Source organism: Ursus americanus, chromosome 10 (assembly GCF_024610735.1).
Source record: "Ursus americanus isolate L20-20 chromosome 10, mUrsAme1.1.p, whole genome shotgun sequence".
In the NCBI taxonomy this organism is placed as follows: Eukaryota; Metazoa; Chordata; class Mammalia; order Carnivora; family Ursidae; genus Ursus; species Ursus americanus.
In genome coordinates this window covers 57237756-57246327 of record NC_142136.1, presented here as the reverse complement: position 1 = coordinate 57246327, position 8572 = coordinate 57237756, and positions in this window count along the sequence as shown.

Genomic DNA, 8572 nt, shown 5'->3' with positions numbered 1-8572 from the left:
ATAAAGTTGTGTGTGGAAGCAGTAAAAAGCTGAGCTATTCGTATATGTAATTGGCAGAAAGTCTTGATCAATATTTTGTATTTATATTTGCTGCTTTTTTGGAAAAAATTAACAGAATATAAAAGAAAGAAAATCATAAAAAATTCAAGTCGATACCATCTTTAAAATAATATTTAAATTTTTTTCCTTGTGATGGCATTAGTGTTAAGATTCAGTGATTTCTCTCAGTATTTCACACAATGCTTACCCTTTCTTCTTAAAAATGTCTTCTTTCTTGGTTTCAACACTTTCTGATTTTTAGTGCTTTTATTTATTTTTTTATTTTTAAGATTTATTTTTAAAATGATCTCTATACCCAATGTGGGGCTTGAACTCACAACCACAAGATCAAGAGTCGTACGCTCTACCAACTAGCCTGCCAGGTGTACCTTTGGTGCTGTTATTAATGCCTATTCTCAGTTTTCTCTAATGAAATTCTACCTTGCTTAAGGCCCAGATCAAATTTCATGTATTCAGTCAAAGCCTTCCAGGATATCCTGGTTGGAAGGGATCCCACTTGCACTGAACTATCAAATTCTTTTACAAGATTTGTTTATTTATTTATTTGAGAGGGAGAGCTAGTGCGAGCACAGGGAGCGGGGAGGGGCAGAGGGAGAGGGAGAGAGAGAATCTCAAGCTGACTCCTCACTGAGCTAGAAGCCCTATGCTGGGCTCCATCTCGGGACCCTGAGAACATGACCTGAGCCGAAATCACGAGTTGAACGCTTAAAGGATGGAGCCACTCAGGCGCTCCTGAACTGTAACATTTATACAATCCAAGGCTCTTACCATTTGCTGTCTTCTGTGCTAGAGTTTATTTTCAGGTGGGTTTATATAGCTTGCTTCTCCCTAATCAGACTGCAAGCTCTTTGATGACAGGGACTGTGCTTTTTTGATTTTACATTGCCCACAGAAAATAGAGTCTGTGCAAACAGTTATTGATAATCGACTCATTGGCTTGAAAGCCCCAGGTTTATGAGATTTCCTGTAACATTTAGTATCTATCTTTGAAAAAGTTTTATAAGAATAAAGAACAATAGCTCTCATAAAATTTTCTTCAGAGATAAATAATAATTTGTAGTTGGGAAACAATAGTGGGAAAAGGGGTATTTTAATGGTCAGTGGTTTGGGTTAGAGGAAATTTACAAAGAATAAATTAGTGCCTGATATTCCATATTGAAATGAGGACCATTTTATATATATTATTAGTTAAACTTATTTTGGTTTTTGTTTTTGTTTTTGTCGTCATCTTAACTGGTTTTTTTTTTTTTTTAATTTTTTGAGGGGAGGATGCTTGGGTGGCTCAGTCAGTTAAGTGTCTGCCTTCGGCTCCAGTCAAGATCCCAGGGTCCTCACCCCAGAACCAAAGAATACTCATTCTCTTCTAATGCCCATGGAACATTCTCAAGAATAGACCACGTTCTGGGTCACAAAACAGGTCTCAACTGATACAAAAAGACTGAAATTATTCCCTGCATATTCTCAGACCACAACGCTTTGAAATTGGAACTCAATCACAAGGAAAAATTTGGAAGAAACTCAAACACTTGGAGACTAAGAATCATCCTGCTCAAGAATGATTTGATAAACCAGGAAATCAAAAATCAATTTATTTATTTATTTGTTTGTTTATTTATTTATTTATTTATTTTTAAAAATTTTATTTATTTATTTGACAGAGATAGAGACAGCCAGCAAGAGAGGGAACACAAGCAGGGGGAATGGGAGAGGAAGAAGCAGGCTCATAGCGGAGGAGCCTGATGTGGGGCTCGATCCCATAACGCCGGGATCACGCCCTGAGCCGAAGGCAGACGCTTAACCGCTGTGCCACCCAGGCGCCCCCAAAAATCAATTTAAACAATTTATGGAGACCAACGAGAATGAAAACACAACGGTCCAAAACCTATGGGATACTGCAAAGGCAGCCCTAAGGGGAAAATACATAGCCATCCAAGCCTCACTCAAAAGAATAGAAAAATCTAAAATGCAGTTTTTATATTCTCACCTCAAGAAGCTGGAGCAGCAACAGAGGAACAGGCCTAATCCACGCACGAGAAAGCAGTTGATCAAGATTAGAGCAGAAATCAATGAATTAGAAACCAGGAGCACAGTAGAGCAGATCAACAGAACTAGAAGCTGGTTCTTTGAAAGAGTAAATAAAATTGACAAACCGCTGGCAAGACCTATCCAAACAAATAGAGAAAGGACCCAAATTAATAAAATTATGAATGAAAAGGGAGAGGTCACAACCAACACCAATGAAATTAGAAGGATTATTAGAAACTTTTATCAACAGCTTTATGCCAATAAATTAAGCAATCTGGAAGACATGAAGGCCTTCCTGGAAACCTATAAACTACCAAGACTGAAACAGGAAGAAATTGATTTTTTAAACAAGCCAATTAATTATGAAGAGATTGAAACAGTGATAAAAAAACCTTCCAAAAAACAAAACACCAGGACCGGATGGTTTTCCTGGGGAATTCTACCAAACATTCAAAGAAGAAATAATACCTATTCTCCTAGAGCTATTTCAAAAAATAGAAACAGAAGGAAACTACCAAACTCATTCTATGAGGCCAATATTACCTTGATCCCCAAACCAGGCAAAGACCATCAAAAAGGAGAATTACAGACCGATTTCCCTAATGAATATGGATGCCAAAATCCTCAACAAGATCCTGGCTAATAGAATCAAACAGTACATTAAAAGGATTATCCATCATGACCAAGTGGGATTCATCCCTGGGATGCAAGGGTGGTTCAACATTCGCAAATCTATCAGTGTCATAGATTTTATCCAGAAGGAAGAAGCCAAAAATCATATGATTCTCTCAATAGATGCAGAAAAAGCATTTGACAAAATACAGCATCCTTTCCTGATTAAAACCCTTCAGAGTATAGGGATAGAGGGTACATTCCTCAATCTCATAAAAACCACCTATGAAAAGCCTACAGCAAATATCATTCTCAGTGGGGAAAAGCTGGAAGCCTTTCCCTTAAGATCAGGAACACGACAAGGATGCCTACTCTCGCCATTATTATTCAACATAGTACTAGAAGTCCTTGCAAGAGCAATCAGACAACAAAAAGGGATAAAAGGTATCCAAATCGGCAAAGAAGAAGTCAAACTGTCTCTCTTTGCAGATGACATGATATTCTATATGGAAAACCCAAAAGAATCCACTCCCAAACTACTAGAAGTTATAGAGCAATTCAGTAATGTGGCGGGATACAAAATCAATGCTCAGAAATCAGTTGCATTTCTATACACGAACAATGAGACCGAAGAAAGAGAAATTACGGAATCCATCCCATTTACAATAGCACCAAAAACCATACGTTACCTTGGAATTAAGTTAACCAGAGATGTAAAGGATCTATATTCTAGAAACTACAAATCACTCTTGAAATACATTGAAGAAGACACAAAAAGATGGAAAAATATTCCATGCTCATGGATCAGAAGAATTAACATAGTTAAAATGTCCATGCTACCCAGAGCAATCTACACTTTCAATGCTATCCTGATCAACATACCAAGGACATTTTTCAAAGAGCTGGAACAAATAGTCCTTAAATTTGTATGGAACCAGAAAAGGCCCCGAATCCCCAAGGAATTGTTGAAAAGGAAAAACAAAGCTGGGGGCATCACATTGCCGGACTTCAAGCTGTACTACAAAGCTGTGATCACAAAGACAGCATGGTACTGGCACAAAAACAGACACATAGACCAATGGAACAGAATAGAGAACCCAGAAATGGACCCTCGGCTCTTTGGGCAACTAATCTTTGATAAAGCAGGAAGAAACATCCGGTGGACAAAAGACAGTCTCTTCAATAAATGGTGCTGGGAAAATTGGACAGCTACATGCAAAAGAATGAAACTTGACCACTCTCTCACACCATACACAAAGATAAACTCCAAATGGATGAAAGACCTCAATGTGAGACAGGAATCCATCAAAATCCTAGAGGAGAACATAGGCAGCAACCTCTACGACATTGGCCACAGCAACCTTTTACATGACACATCTCCAAAGGCAAGAGAAACAAAAGATAAAATGAACTTGTGGGACTTCATCAAGATAAAAAGCTTCTGCACAGCCAAGGGAACAGTCAAAAAAACTAAGAGGCAGCCCACGGAATGGGAGAATATATTTGCAAATGATACTACAGATAAAAGAATGGTAACCAAGATCTACAAAGAACTTCTCAAACTCAATACGCGAGAAACAAATAAATCATAAAATGGGCAGAAGATATGAACAGACACTTTTCCAATGATGACATACAAATGGCTAACAGACACATGAAAAAATATTCAAAATCATTAGCCATCAGGGAAATGCAAATCAAAACCACACTGAGATACCACCTTACGCCAGTTAGAATGGCAGAAATTGACAAGACAAGAAACAACAATTGTTGGAGAGGATGTGGAGAAAGGGGATCCCTCCTACATTGTTGGTGGGAATGCAAGTTGATACAGCCACTCTGGAAAACAGTGTGGAGGTCCCTTAAAAAGTTAAAAATTGAGCTACCCTATGACCCAGCCATTGCACTACTGGGTATTTACCCCAAAGATACAGACGTAATGAAGAGAAGGGCCATATGCACCCCAATGTTCATAGCAGCATTGTCCACAATAGCTAAATCGTGGAAGGAGCCGAGATGCCCTTCAACAGATGACTGGATTAAGAAGATGTGGTCCAGGGGCGCCTGGGTAGCGCAGTCGTTAAGCGTCTGCCTTCAGCTCAGGGCGTGATCCCGGTGTTCCGGGATCAAGTCCCACATCGGGCTCCTCCGCTGGGAGCCTGCTTCTTCCTCTCCCACTCCCCTGCTGTGTTCCCTCTCTCGCTGGCTGTCTCTGTCACATAAATAAATAAAATCTTTAAAAAAAAAAAAAAAGAAGATGTGGTCCATATATACAATGGAATATTACTCAGCTATCAAAAAGAACGATTTCTCAACATTTGCTGCAACGTGGACGGCACTGGAGGAGATAATGCTAAGTGAAATAAGTCAAGTAGAGAAAGACAATTATGGTTTCTCTCATCTATGGAACATAAGAACTAGAAAGATCGGTAGGAGAAGAAAGGGATAAAGAAAGGGGGGTAATCAGAAGGAGGAATGAAGCATGAGAGATTATGGACTGTGAGAAACAAACTGAGGGCTTCAGAGGGAATGGGGTGGGGGAATGGGATAGGCCGGTAATGGGTAGTAAGGAGGGCACGTATTGCATGGTGCACTGGGTGTTATACGCAACTAATGAATCATGGAACTTTACATCAGAAACCAGGGATGTACTGTATGGTGACTAACATAATTTGATAAATAAACATTAAAAAAAAAAAAAGATCCCAGGGTCCTGGGATCAAGTCCCACATTGGGCTCCTTGCTCAGCGAGGAGCCTGCTTCTCCTTCTGCCTGCTGCTTCCTTGCTAGTGCTCTCTCTTTCTCTCTCTGACAAATAAATAAATAAAACCTTAAAAAAATTTTTTTTTAAAGTAGGCTCCACGCCCAGCATGGAGCCCAACTTGGGGCTTGATCTCATGACCCTGAGATCAAGATCTGAGATGAGATCACCCAGGCACGCTCCTAACTACTTACTTTTTAAATTTCTTTCTGTTTGCATATTTGCTTAAGGTGTTTACCTTAAAAGTATTAAAAGTTATAGCTAAAAATGTTTCACATTTTATATTCAACATCATAAGGACTGTAGAATGTTTTAACTCTGAATCTTGCCTTTCACCTTCAATTTGATCACTAGTTTCATCCTGTGTTTATTTTCTAAATTTGGTAATTTTCTATTATCAGTGTTTACTTAGATTTACCAGTGTTCTATTAGTTTCTTTGCTCATCATTGATTCTTGGATTCTGATCTTTTCTTCCAGGTTTACTACCTTCTGGGTCTGTGAGTGGGAAATTCTCTTAGTCTTGGTTTGAAAATGTCTTTATCCTCACCTTTGAATGCTAGTTTCACTGGATAGAGAATTCTAGATTAACAAATATTTTCCTCCACCCTTTTGAGGATATTGTTGCATTATCCTCTGGCATCCACTGCTTGTGACAGGAAGCCAGCTTTGTCTACATATCGGTCTTTGTAGGTAGTGTGACTTTCAGGCTCATCCCAAACATTCAGAGAACCCAGGGCAAAACTACAAACGGAGGCCCACATACAATATGTCTAAAAAAATTTAAGTTCTAAAACAAGCTAACAATTTATTAAATAAAATATGTTCTATCCTCCTATCTTGACCAATACAGCTTTTTAAGGGCCTGGATGACCAAGCCTTGAATTTAGGATTCTTGGAATCCTTCGGGGGGGTGGGTAGAGATCACCACCAGGGCCTCTGCCTCCCAGCTCACCCTCCTTGTTTCCCAATCCTGACTCCATCCCACACTACAAGGGGCTTAACAACCATGCCTGCGGACACTCCATTTCCAAGCCCTACAAACAGCTTCTCCCGGGACACCCCATGGCCCTAAGGGTGTGCAGTCTGTTCTTGGGGGTTGGACATAGGGGACAGGCCCACGAAGGTCCTGAAAGTGGGTTGGAGTTGTCTGGTCAGGGAATTCTAGGTTCTTGGGCACCTGGAACATGGTTTGGAGGAAAAAGGCAAACTTTGGGTCATGTTTCTTGACGTTGTAATAACCTCCTTAATGGTTTCCTCCCGTCCAACCTGTTCTCTGCCCTGTATCAGAGAGAATTTTAAAAATGTAAACCACAGCATTTTACTGTCTCCTTAAAAATCCTTTAAAGGCCTCCTATTGCATTTGAAATAAAATCCTTTAAAAGGCTGCAAAGCTCTAAGTGATACTTCAACATGCCATCCTCTTTGGGAAGAGCCTTCATCCAAAAATTTCTCTTTCTGAAACATACTCTCCTACCTGCTTCTCACATGGCCGTCTTCATTCTGTTGTATGGTTCCTGGCTTAAATGCCGCCTCCTCTCCAAGTACAACTTCCCTGTTATTTGCTGTCACTGCATCTTGTTTATTTCCTTCAGAGTACAAATAACAAATGTATTCACCTATTTGTCTTCTCCTCCACACTGTCCTCTGCACAGGGGAGACTGTCACATATAAGTCGATTCTGAGATGGAGGTTAGCACGAAGGGAGTTATTAGTCTAATCAACAACTGTTGAACAAAAGAAAGCAAGATGGGGCATCCATCAGGCAGCAGACCCCAGGAAGGGGCCCGACTTTGGGCAAAGCAGTTCTTTAAGCTGAAGCACTTCCTTAGAGGGCTGACAGCTCTGGTCTGGACAGGGCAGTAGAGCACCCAAGTGGTCCATGCCTTGTGCAGATGTGCTTTCCTCACATGAGTTCTGGAAGTAGCTTCTTGCAGAACTCCAGCGGGCCTGTTCCCTGGGGGGTAACTTATAAAAGGAAGGTTAGTAGGTGAACTACACCCCATGCTGTTGTAGCTGGCATTAGGCTGCAACCAATACTCATCCTCTCTCTCTTCTGTGGTCCATTCCAGATTCTCTTCACTGTTGATTAGCACCTCTGAAGGTTCAGGTGACTTACCTAGTGGAGTGACAGATTCTTAAAGCTGATGAGTTCCAGTTCCTGTTTATCATGTCCTTCTCAGGCTGCACCTGCTGCACTTGTCCATTTGCCATCAAAATTGCGCAAGTACTAAAAGATGTCCTAGTTGATTACCGGGATGCCAAACATAAGCCTCCCTGTCTCCACTGTGTAATTGTAGTTCTACTGCCTCTTGATAATAAGAGTCAGCTACTCCCATGAGGCTTTTTTTCTTGCCTGCTGGTCTTTGGCATGAGGGATCCAAAATGCTGGGTGGTGGTATAGCTTAAAGTTCATTGAAAACTCTTGCTGTGTTTCCTGGTAGAAATGTTTTCCCTTTGGGAGCTGAGACCTTTAAACCTGTGGTTACACTTGTGAGGATGAAAAACACATATTCCCCAAGTGGGTCACTGGGATTGATGGTACATAGGGATGTTCCTGCTTCTACACCTTTGATCCCACTCCCAGGTATTCTGTGGGGGATAGAGCATCATACAATGGTGATTGATTCAGAACATGACTGCATCCTGGAGAGTAGCACTTTATCCTTATGGGGTTTCATCTCCAAGCTGGTACTTCAGCCAAGCTTTCTGGGTGGTATGCCGTGTGGTGGGTCCAAAGTGGATTCCATGGTCATATGCCCACTTCTCCATCTCCTCTGCTATGTAATGGGTTCTTTGATTAGATGCAATGATATGTGGGATGCCATAATGGTGGATCAAATACAATATAAGCCCTTGGACAGTCATGTTGGCTGAGGCTCAGCAGGCAGGAAAGGCAAACCCAAAGAATATGAGTCTATTCATGTTGAAATGAATGACTGCCTCATCCAGGGTGGCAGGAGTCCAATATAGTTGCCTTTTCACCAAGGAGCTGTTTGGTATCCTCAAGGGATAGTGCAGTATTGAGTCTCAGCAATGACTCCTGTTGCCAGCAGGTTGATCATTTGGCCATGGGAATGGTTAAATTAACCTTGGTGAGTGGGAGATCATGCTGG